The following is a 12,956-nucleotide window of genomic DNA, read 5'->3' as shown; positions in this document are numbered from 1 at the left end:
CTCCACACGTTTGAAGACAAAAATCTGATTCAGTGGGCTTGCATGCCTATAAAATCTCAAGCAGAATTTTACTCACGGTGTTTGTGAAAAGTGGGGTTTTTAATGCCAGTAATAGCACTGCTTTGAGCCTCAGGCATGATAAAGCACAGATGTCCCAGGACAACTTTAAAAATCTCTTATTCCATAAACACCAATTTAAACAGTTGGATAAGGAAAGGTTTTTTTAAAAAAACTAGCAGGCATGGATCGTAAACAAATGTCTCCGTAATGAAAGTGTGTATGAATATCGAGCTCGTCCTATAAAAAGAAAGGGACGCAGTGTACATTTTCAAAACTTTCACAAGGGAGAAATCTTGCTAACAATACTCATGGGACGTGCCTGGACATGGGAAGTTTTATGCCACATTAAAAAGAGAGAAAGAGAGAGAGAATATAGTTAGAAACATATTTTATAAAGATTTTAAAACACACAGCTATCATCAAGCATCACCTTATATAAGCAAAACCATATTCATGATTTTAGAGAGTGGAAGGGAAGCATTTCTAGTCAACCACATTGATTTCAGCATGTCAGGAGTTAAATCCTGGCACTCTTCCTCAGCAACAGGATGAGAATCAATGTGATTCCCACAGGGGAAAAAGAAAGGAAATAAGGGGACAGAAGTATCTGAGTAGCATTTGACTCAGCTGAATTAGGGTTGCCATATTTCAAAAAGTAAAATTCCTAACACCAGCAAGGTTGAGCTTCTTTTTAGGAAACCCACCAAAATTGTTAAGCTTTTTTGTGGGAAACCTAACCCCAAAATTGTGGTTTTTAAGTTTTTGAGCTGTTTCCAGTGCTTTTTCCATTGTGTTGCCATGCACCCAGGTTTCCCTTGACATTTTGCCAACTCAGCAAAATCCCCCCCCCCCCCCGGACACCATTTTTACACCTGAAAAACAGGACATGTCAGGAATTTCCCTGACGTATGGCAAGCCTAAGCTGCCTGCACATTACAACACATGTAGACTGAACTTGCAATGATCCATGTGTCCTATACCCAACTCCCTCCAAATATGCCCAATTTGCCTTGGCCCACAGCTGAACCCAGTACTCAGTCCTAGATTTTACAATGCTTAAATTATTATGATCATTATCATTATCATTACTTTATTTATTGATGTGTTTGTCGCCCTCAGCTCTTTTGGGAGCAAGGGCAGGATACAAACTGAATGATTGTATGAATGTAGGGCCAAGCCCAGGTCACAGAAACTCCAACATAGTTTTACTCATGTCAAGTAATAAGGTCACTATTACTTGAAAATGTCAAAACTCAAAGTAGCTTCAGCCCCCATGGCTTGCATTTCTCTCTCATTTATGAGGTTAGCTGTTTACTGAACGCGAGACCTTCAATTTATCACTTGATCAGCTTTCCCTTCCTTAACTTTCTGCCTCGGTATATTCGTCGTAAAACAGCAACATTGCCTTATAGAGCCTCTTTTCGCAGGCATGCTCCAGAGATGCTGGACAATTTCAGCCTGGCTTTGTGCCCACCCTGCATTCACATGGGACACTAAACAAGATGAGCAGCTGGTGAAATGGTAAGTTTTGTTTGGACATCTATATTAATGATAATATGGTGCTATACTTTCTGCCATAAATTCTAAGGGTGTGGTTAAGTTTTGGGGGTGGAGCTTATCAAGCGGTGATGCTTTCCTGCACTTATTACTTGCTAAAATGGCCATCATCTGTAATCGTAGTCTGTGATGCATGGCTGCATACACACCATACATTTAAAGCCCAACCCCTCTACAAAATAATAATAATATGGGAACTGTTGTTTACTCCTCACAGAGCTATAATTCCCAGCACCCACTACAGTTCCCTGGATTATTTGGGAGAGTTGCTTTAAATTGATCAATGTGTACACAGCCAAGTGAGCAGAGAAGGCACTGCCTTGAGCAATAGAGTCTCATGGTTAGAGTTGCGTTTCTGAAACATGGGAAGCCACAGTATTTTCCACACTGATTGGTAGCTGGTAGCAAAAGCCTTTAGCCTGGGTACCAGCAGTAAGCCAGAATTCACACCTTGGAAATGTGTGCATAATTGTACACACATCGAAACATGTGTGGATAATTTATAACAACACATACTCTATGTGGCTTCAAGGGCTTAAAAGCAATGCAGTAGGGGATTTCAAATGTATAAAAGAAAGGCAAGGTTTTGGGGGTTTTTTTAAGCCAGAAATTTTCCTAAGGGAACAACTCCAAAAAGAAGGGTAAATGTTTTCATAACCTCTTGCAACAGCACCATTATAAGTACATATAATATTTAAAAAATGTGAGAGTGTAGTAACTATCTACTTCCCTAGATAAGGAATGCTTGAACCTGTCAATTTCATATTCTGTCAGTTTCTCATTTCCCCCCCAATAGTAGCATCAATTCTCCACATTTCTGCATAAGCTTGTGATTTATTTCTTTTTCAAATAAAAGTTCTCATGAAAATTCACTATCTTTTGGGTGCATTCTCCCTCCCCCCAATATACACATTGTTGTATGAAAACTTGCCTAATATACACATTACTGCAAATCGTATTGCCACCAACAGTTGTACCCCTTCTACTACAGAAGGCATTTTTTCAGGTTATTTTCACCAGTATTTGTGCACTTCATAAATGCACATGCCTTTTTGTACACATTATTTAGCTGGGGGAACTGCATTCCAAAATCTGTGGAAATGTGAATGCTAAAGGATGGCTGAGCTTTGGTTTGCATCAGAAAGTGCATCTACGGGAATCCAGATTGGGAGGGTTTGGAATAGGTAGGTTAATTTTTGTGGGGGTGATCATTTTGGTCATGGCTATTTTGTCTGAGAGAGCAAAGTTGGTATTGTTCTGTCTCTTAGGTCTTTGCTGATTTGTCACCACAAAGAGTTGTAGTTGTGGAGGTCTAATTTGTTGAGGAATAAATCTGGCTAAGCTGATCCAAAAATACACACTCACACCCCGCTCACAGACAAAAACAATTCTCACTACAGCCAACCAAAGGCAACCAACCACACCCTAAGCCACACCCAACCTCTCTCACTACTAAGGAAATACAAGTGAATAGTAAGAGAACCCATACAAGTAACGCTGACACAACCCCTCACACACACTAAGTACAGTGGTACCTCAGGTTAAGTACTTAATTCATTTTGGAGGTCCGTTCTTAACCTGAAACCGTTCTTAACCTGAAGCACCACTTTAGCTAATGGGGCCTCCCGCTGCCGCTGTGCCGCCAGTGCATGATTTCTGTTCTCATCCTGAGGCAAAGTTCTTAACATGAGGTACTATTTTTGGTTTAGCGGAGTCTGTAACCCAAAGTGTTTATAACCTGAGGTGTTTGTAACCCGAGGTACCACTGTAGAATAATAGAAGCATAACCACCCCACCCCACTTGCCACTCCCCCTCTTCCCTCCTCCTCCTCCTCCTCCTCCTCCTCCTCCTCCTCCTCCTTCTTCTTCTTCTTCTTCCAATTTGTTTAAACCAATTCATAAACCAATAATCTATATATTGATCACTAATAATGAAACATATGTTGTAGATATTTTTACACATTTATTATGCTATTTTTGTGATATACAAATGATGTGAGAAAACTTGGTATACTTATCCATATAACATTATTCCTGTTTATAAAACCCAATAGAAAAAGAAAAAGAACGTGCAGTTACGATAAATTCACCTTTAAATGCAAACTGAATCAGTCCCTAGGCATGAGTCAGGATCCATTGCCCCAGGGGTCAGATGCCGTGAATGTGCGAGTTCAATGCTTGCGCACCTTAATGTTAGTCACTATTTATTTCTTTCTTATTTTCCTTTGGTGAATGCAAGCAATTACAGTACCCAGAAAACAAAACACTAGCACCGCCTTGTGGATAATATTGTTATAGATGGTTTTTGGGGGGGTGGCCCTAAATCCTAGAAATTAATAAATTGTAGGATTTTGATTAATTGGGATAGGGATGAAAGTAAAAACTGCAGATCTGTGCCAGATACAGAATCCCTGGGCTGGTTTATGCAAACCAGCCTGGCTGACCTAGTGAAGAGCAGATCAGTTAACATGACAGGAATCCTTTGGCCTGGGATGACAGATGTTGCCAGCATAACTGGATGTGAGGTGACAGGGGATAAAGAACTTTTAGTCGGGTGTTCTGGGACGAAGAATAAGGAAGAGAGACTGGGATCCATCTTGAGCAGGCTGGCTGCACAGCTGTGGGGGACAAGCCCCTCTTGAAAAGACCATGTTGTAAGATCTGGAATCCCTCCATGCAGACTGAAGGTGTAAGTAGGTGAAGAAACCATATTTCTTAAAGCTACAACAGCCTCCTTTGTGTCTGTAGTCTCCAAAGGACCACAGACCCTGAATAAGTGCCTGGAGCGCCATAGACTCTTGCTCTTGTTTGGCAGGGAGAGGAGGAGGCACCTGACTTTTGAAACAATATTATTGTGAAACCCCCACCCCCAAAAACCCCCATCCACAACTGTTGAGGCTATTATTAGAAGTACCTTGATTTAGGAAATAAGTCAAATTACAGTCAGTGGGACCAACTCTATGAGAACATCTTTAATATGATATATATTTTTCAGCCAGACACTTTACGAAGAGACTTTGCTAATATTTCTTCACAAAACCAAGCTCTTCCTTTTTTATGACCAGGGTTGGATGAAACATTAAGCAAAATAAGCACTTAGTTAGGGCATCGGGGGAAGGGGGGCCACCACAGAAATTTTTGATTGCCGGATTTACCATGAACCATATGGTGCACCAGTAGTAGAATTTTCCCCCAAATATAAATAAAGTGAAAGTATACAAAAATAAACATTATTTTCCAGGTTTTGTTTCATTCTGAAAAATAAAATTTTATTTTATGGTTTATTATTGTTTATATTTTGAATTAGATATATAGATATAGATATATTTATGGGGGCACCAGAATCTTTTAAGTGCTTTGGACCTCTAAAAGGTCTTAATCTGGCCTTGTTTATGACATTCTGTTTGGTCCTAATGAAAGTATGTAATTGTCCTACTGTGCCTTTTTATATGTGGCTATCCAGGTAGACGTGGTGTCAGGGAACTGCCATCGGAGCCAGAGGCGGAGGGAAGGCTCCAGAGGGATGCCGGAGAGGGTCCCAGTAGGGAGAGAAGCAGCCCATCTGCTGGGGAAGGAAATCAGCGTAGCACCAGTGGAGAAGGGGGGCAGATGGGGGAATCGGCGAGGGGGCTCCAGGACTCCTCGCCGGAGACCAGCGGGGAGAGCACGGGTCCTCCGCTGCCCACACCCTCCCTGCGCAGAAGACTTCCGCGCAGGGAGGGTAGGAGGAGACTAGGCGTCAAAGAACTTCTTTGCTGGAAGAAGTTCAAGAAACGCCCACTGACGGATTCTGCCAGCGATTGAGACAGCCACGGCAGAGAGGCTGTCCAGACAGAAAGGGTTCACCCAGGTAACCTAGCCAGGAGTGGCGACAACTTACGCACGAGCCACCCCTAGAACCGTTACACGTGGCTATCCAGGGATGTGGGTGGCGCTGTGGGTTAAAGGTCGGCGGTTCGAATCCCTGTGACGGGGTGAGCTCCCATTGCTCGGTCCCTGCTCCTGCCAACCTAGCAGTTCGAAAGCACGTCAAAAGTGCAAGTAGATAAATAGGTACCGCTCCAGCGGGAAGGTAAATGGCGTTTCCGTGCGCTGCTTTGGTTCACCAGAAGCGACTTAGTCATGCTGGCCACATGACCTGGAAGCTGTACGCCGGCTCCCTCGGCCAATAAAGCGAGATGAGTGCCACAACCCCAGAGTCGGCCACGACTGGACCTAACGGTCAGGGATCCCTCTACCTTTACCTTTATCCAGGTAGATAAGCTGATCTAAACAGGACTGTGCTATATTCCTGAAGCAGCAAGCATGTCGTTTGGGCATACTCTTAGATCTAGCTTTCCCACTTGAGGCTTAAGTGCCATCAGTGGCTCAGAGTAACTTTGGCTGGTCTGCCAGTTATGGCTGTTCCTGGACAGGGTCTGCCTCCCCACTGGAATGCATGCTCTGGTAACTTCAAAATTAGATCTCTGTAAAGTGCTCTATATGGGGCTGTTGTAGAAGCTGACGCAATGGCTGTAACTAGGGCAGAACGTGGGAGATACGCTGCTCAGCGGAACAGCTTGCAGCAGCCATATAACACTGGTTTCAAAAGGAATCGCGCCGGCTGCCAATTTGTTGCTGATCCAGGTTTCAAGGGGCAAGTGATAACAAAAGCATCTCTCCTCTGTGTCTCCTTGCCTGATCTTTGTGATTTGCTGCAAGAATCTTCTCTGTCTCCTGTTAGAAGCTACATATTGGAGCAAGGGTGTGTGTGGCTCACCTGTGGCCCCCCAGATGTTGCTCAGTGACATCACCCTTAACCACTAACTATGTTCACGGGGGCTGATGGGAGTTGGAGTCCAGCAACATCTGGAGGGTCACAGGCTCCACATGGGTGCATTATGGGGAGATGTGGGAGAGGGCCTTGGCTATGGAAAAGCCTCCCCCTCTGCCTGCTATCAACTCTGGACTCATTTTAGTGACGGGTTAAGAGCTTGTTTTTCACTTAGCCATCTGCGTTCTGTTAAGCTGCTTGCCAAATATTGTGCTTTGCTTAGGTGGGTGTGCCTGTGTGTGTTTTTAAAAGTGCTGTTTGACATGATTAATTGCTTTAAATGAATTATGCACCCCACCTTGAGATCAAGCTAAATAAAGGGTTAAAAGTAAAGGGACCCCTGACCGTTAGGTCCAGTTGTGACCGACTCTGGGGTTGCGGCGCTCATCTCGCTTTATTGGCCGAGGGAGCCGGCGTACAGCTTCTGGGTCATGTGGCCAGCATGACTAAACCACTTCTGGCAAACCAGAGCAGTGCACAGAAACGCTGTTTACCTTCCCGCCGGAGTGGTACCTACCGGTATTTATCTACTTGCACTTTGACGTGCTTTCGAACTGCTAAGTTGGCAGAGCAGGGACCGAGCAACGGGAGCTCACCCTGTCGCAGGGATTCAAACGGCCGACCTTCTGATCTGCAAGTCCTAGGCTCTGTGGTTTAACCCACAGCGCCACCCGTGTCCCTAATAAAGGGTTATAGATACATTAATAAATAAATGAAGACGACATTGCAATAAAATAAATGGTAAAATATCACCCAGATGAGGAGTGGGGGGTGGTCAGAGGTTGGCAATTACCATGCATTCCCCTGTTAATAACTTGTTAGTTAATTACACTTACATTGTTTTGCTCAAAACGCAAAGAATACTTTCCGCAGCAGCAGATTTCTGTTGCCACTAGAGGTCAGTACAACCCAGATTGTTCTTCCTTTTGCCAAGTAGACTCCTCAAAAGCAGGGAAGGGCAAGTGGTGAATCCCGGGGGTGGGGACTTCTTATTTACTCGGTACTTCTTTTTTATTTGGTACTTACCCACCACTTTTCACAGCAAGAAAGTCTTCATGGAGCAGCTTACAATAACATAAATGCAATTTGAAACTATAACAATTCAGCATAGCAAACAATGGCATGAAAAACCCCGGCCATTTAAAAACCAGGACCCGGTAAATGCTGGAACCAAGAGGATTTCACGCCCTCTGGTGGTAAATCGGGGATAACAGCTATGTTGGCAACCTGTTGCTTCTGTATTTAGATGCTTTGTTAAGGTTGTTGTTGGCCTCTGTGCTTTTACTCTTGAGAGTCCCATGGACTGCAAGAAGATCAAACCTCTCCATTCTTAAGGAAATCAGCCCTGAGTGCTCACTGGAAGTACAGATCCTGAAGCTGAGGCTCCAGTACTTTGGCCACCTCATGAGAAGAGAAGACTCCCTGGAAAAGACCCTGATGTTGGGAAAGATGGAGAGCACAAGGGGACGACAGAGGACAAGATGGTTGGACAGTGTTCTCAAAGCTACCAACATGAGTTTGACCAAACTGCGGGAGGCAGTGGAAGACAGGGGTGCCTGGCGTGCTCTGGTCCATGGGGTCACGAAGAGTCGGACACGACTAAACGACTAAACAACAACAAATGTTTTTAGCAATGTGCTCTTCAAATTTCTTTTTTGCATCCCTTATTTTCTGCTTACATTTCTTTTGCCGCAGTTGGTGTTATTTCTTGTTCTCCTCATTGCCACAAGACTTCCCTTTTCTGAAGGAAGGCTTCTTGCTTCTAACCTCTTCCTTGACTCCATCATCATGTCTGCTAAACACTCCCTTCCACTTTTCATTTACTGCTCATATGTATGGTAGATCCTGGCTTTTTGCTGCTCTATATTTCATACTTAACAAGCATGTTTAGACATCCTTAGATCCTCCAGACCTCTGCAGCTGTGCTGCCAAGGACCCATTTAAAGATGACATCGGTTCATTTATTATTTTAGTACTTCTAGATAAGTCAGAGCACCACTTCATTTAGCCTTGTGCGTATGTTTTATGAAAAGTAACCCTCACAGTGGAGGATTCTGAAATGCCTGGATTTCATCTTTAAGATGAGCAATATTCTGTATCAGTGTTCACTCTGTTGCTTGGAGACTGAATGCTCAGTTTTATGCTAACATAAGGAGCTTAGAACATCTGATGAGCACATCTCACATCTGCTTGACAAGTATTGCTCATTTTCATTATACTACTTGCACAGCTAAAGCCTAGCTTCTTCAAGAAGGATGTGTGTACCTTTGGAGAAATAAACCAGTTTAAGGAGTTCCAAGAATAAGCAGTTCTCTTTTCATCTTCTAAGAAGCAAACAGTAACCAATACTGACTTTAACATTAAAAGCGACTGTATTATGCAGTAAAGACCGTATCTTGTATTCCAGTGATTCCCAATTGATGGTCCACAGACCCCAGGGGATCCGTATAACCCACCCAGAGGGTCCAGGGCACATACCTGTCAACTGTCCAGGAGACCCAATTTTGGGGGGCTGTGCTCTCGCACAGGTTATGTGAGTCGTGCGGGAGCCCAGAAGACACCAATTCCAGTTTTGTACTGGGATGTTGGAGGCTATAGTGACACCATTCACATAACAAAAACTATCACAGAGATATAAACATTTTCAAAAGTAGGGGGAGCGTGGCTTGGCTTTGGAAAAACTGCAGCACTTAGCTAACTAGGAACCACTGATCTATTCTATTTTAATGTGTTGTTGTTGTTTAGCCGTTTAGTCGTGTCCAACTCTTCGTGACCCCTTGGACCAGAGCACACCAGGCACTCCTGTCTTCCACTACCTCCCGCAGTTTGGTCAAACTCATGCTGGTAGCTTCGAGAACACTGTCCAACCATTTCATCCTCTGTCGTCCCCTTCTCCTTGTGCCCTCAATCTTTCCCAACATCAGGGTCTTTTCCAGGGTCTTTGAGGTGGCCACAGTATTGGAGCCTCAGCTTCAGGATCTGTCCTTCCAGTGAGCACTCAGGGCTGATTTCCTTCAGAATGGATAGGTTTGATCTTCTTGCAGTCCATGGGACTCTCAAGAGTCTCCTCCACCACCATAATTCAAAAGCATCAATTCTTCAGCGATCAGCCTTCTTTATGGTCCAGCTCACACTTCCATACAACACTACTGGGAAAACCATAACTTTTACTATATGGACCTTTGTTGGCAAGGTGATGTCTCTGCTTTTTAGGATGCTGTCTAGGTTTGTCATTGCCTATTTTAATGTATCTTCCATCAAAACACATAAAACACTGTATAAATCATCATATTTATTCTCCTGCGGAGTTTCAAGTGACTCAGTTATTAGAATCCCAATTGGTTGAAAACAGTGTATTGATTTTATAATGGAAAATAATAATAATATAATTATAATAATACTTTAAGGAGAGAATGAAAAATATGTCTTCTCTGTTGTATCACCCTTGCTTATGGAATGCTCTTCTCTCTGACCTGATTAACTTTTTGGCAAAGAGATACATTTACTTCAGGTGTGAAAAAGTAAGCCATACATCACAGAGAAGAGCCTTCCATACACAAGGGTGCCACAACCACAAAGGCCCTTGTCCACATCACCACATGATGTATCTTCCCCCCACTGCTGCATACTAACTGACATTTGTTCAATCTATCCCAGCTGGAGATGACGCTCGGAAAAGGTTTTTTCCTAGCCCAGCTATACGAGAACCTTTAAGGTGAATAGCATGGGTGTCTGCGACCTTCAACAAAATATAAGGGTTGGAACTATAAATACAAACAAACCAACCAATATTTTATTGTACATAAAACATTTGGAAAAGAAAATATTTAGAAAACAAAATATTCAAACTACTTCTTTCAACATAGTAAGATGAAATATTTGTTGCAAGACAAAGAGGGATATCGTAATTCAGGCAAGAAGGAATATAATAATCCATAATCAAGGCAAATAACAGTCTAAATTGCCACCTGTGTTTTGATCATTTGTGTCAGTGGTAACAGCAACTGGCTTTTAAAAATGGGGGGATCAATTTTATATTTAAATCTGTCTTGCATTCCCCTCTTATAAACATGCTGTGGGTAGGGCTGCATATGATGATATTTCATCCAGTTTTTAAAGCAATTGTTCCCTTTCGAAACTATCTCTCTGCTCCAGCTGTTGCTTCTATTATTAGCTCTTCTGGGTTTTAATATACCATTGAAATCCTGTGTTTTCTAGTCATCGAGCATTTAAGAAAGTGCTCGTGTATCTCATCAATACATAAAAATAGCAGCACTTAATTATAGTACCAACTCATTGCATTGTAATTATTATGCAAACAGTCTCACTCTCTGACATGTACTGATAAAGAAAAGCACTCTTTTCCCTTTGCTGATTTTGTTTCAAGGGGAAAGGAGGAAGTTCAGTTTGGTTTTTTAAATAAAAAATATTCCTAAAATAGTTTGAACCCATCTTTAAAATACATTATGGTTACATAGTACTTATTGGTCCTTTGATTACACACAGTTGGCGGAAGGAAATTTACGGTAAATGAAATTTCTAAAAATATGCCTTAGACCAGAGTGGGGGACCTGTGGCTCTCTGGCTACTAATGGGATACATCTGCCATCATCTCCTGCCACCATGGCCAGTCAGGAATGATGGAAATTATAGCCCATAAAGACACCACAGTCTCCGCTGTGCCTCATTTCCAAAGGAAACACAAACCATGGGTCAGCAGCTGGAACCCCTGGAATTTCGCACTGCTCAGAGAATGGTTGGAGTGTAACAATAGAAACCTTTCCATTTGTTCTGCTCAAGGATATGGGCAGTATTCTCAAAGAGGTGAGACCTGCCACATGCACTTATCCTTCTTGGCTTCTACATGCTGTCAGGCGTAGACTGCTTGCTGAGTGGATAATGGGAGTGGTGGATATTCTTTTCAAGGAATTTAATACAGTGGATTTTTAAAAACAAACAAACAAATTATGTTCCACTTTATGGAATGATTTCTAGGCAATCTCAGGAACTGCTGTTACATCACACCCAAGCAGGCCAGAAGGATACTGTGTTTGATAGGACTAAAAGCCTCTGAGAGATTAAGAAGAAACAGCAAGGGGTGGATCTAGACAAAGGGGGAAAACATGCTATAAGTAAGTAAGTTAGAGCAAAAGAAAAAAAATCTCTATGGAAAATTGCGTTTTAAATTTCCTGCTCTCTGGTGCCATCTGGTGTTGCATTTTTATAGTACATCCAAATCGCTGTTTCTTTACTAATGTAGCTGAGTCCAAGGACACACTCATTACTGTCTACTTCCCAGCCTTGGTCATTCACCAGTTTAAGGAAACAATCGTTGAACAACTTGAAATCCATTTGGTCCAGAGAAACCTAAATCTCAGAGGCCACCACGACCACACACTCAAGCACATTGTCCATGAGCATAATGTAACAGTGGTTCCATTCCTTCCTGAAAGGTTTGGTTGACTTTGTTTTCAGGTAGGAAAAAGAAGTGGAAAAGCTATGCTGTGGAAAAGTTAACAATATGACAGATGCATCTGTATATGAATAGCCATTAGATACCTCGATGCACATTGGTACCTTAGTAGCAGAAAGTGTCCAGAGCCTCAGAAATATCAAATCTTGATCCTTGAATTGGAATAATGTTTTTTATTACCTACACCATGCTAGCAAATATATCGTTTACTATATTTTATTTATTTCCAATCATTGGCATCCTGCTTTTCTGCTTCTACAACTAAGAAAGAGACATATTCACATCAGTAACATATAAAATCAATAAAATGCAGGGCAGGAACAGAAAACAATACTATAATCAACAGAACTCAGAAGACAAGCACATCATTATTGAAAGCAATATCTATGTTTATGGAAAGATGTCCACAAATTCCCTGGAGTATATGTTTTCAAGCATTTTAATATCCCACTGAAAAGTGAAGAAAGATAGAGAAAGAAAGATAAATTGCTCCATGATAAATCTGCTTTGTTTTAGAAATCAGCAATTGAGGGCACGCTCAGCAAATGTGTTTTCAGCTTCTGGGGCCTTAGGGTTTTTGTAGACTACTGTACCATGCTATATAAACCAGGCTTCGTTTGAGTGAGAGCTTGCCAGGTCCCCCCCCCCCCCCGAATCCATCTTCATTGTTAAGGCTTAAACTTAGCAGAAACCCATGCAGCTGAATATGTGTGTAGTGTTCTCCATAAGTAATCACAGACAGCTGCAACACACACGTCACTTCCTGAGAAGTATCACTTCAAATGCTTTTTATTTTTCATATTAAGCATTGCGTGAGAGTACACAGCACACTTGACTCTCTTTTAAAACATATGTGCACATTTGTAAAAATGAGATCAGCTCCATCGGTGTGAGGCTTATTCCGTGCCAAGGGAGTCACGATGAGGTACGAAAGAAAGGTTTCACCTCTTTCAGAGCTAGTAGAAAATGCAATAATAAGAAAGCGGACATAGTGTTCTTTTTTCAGGAATCAAAACGTTAAAGGGTGGGATTAAGAGTGTATTATCTTGACGG

General features: G+C 42.3%; 1 long non-coding RNA gene across 1 annotated transcript in view; it reads left to right on the top strand.

The window, feature by feature from the left end:
* Nucleotides 1-12,956, top strand: part of LOC310744031 — a 56,277-nt gene that overhangs the window by 3,251 nt on the left and 40,070 nt on the right. Inside the window, exon 2 of the long non-coding RNA XR_014539363.1 lies at nucleotides 1,488-1,581. This is a non-coding gene — a long non-coding RNA (uncharacterized lncRNA). The remainder of the gene's footprint in view (nucleotides 1-1,487; nucleotides 1,582-12,956) is intronic.

Source organism: Podarcis filfolensis (genome assembly GCF_964270895.1).
Source record: "Podarcis filfolensis genome assembly, chromosome: 10".
Lineage (NCBI taxonomy): Eukaryota > Metazoa > Chordata > Lepidosauria > Squamata > Lacertidae > Podarcis > Podarcis filfolensis.
Note: the sequence above shows the minus strand (reverse complement) of the source record. Positions and strands in the feature narration are given on the sequence as shown.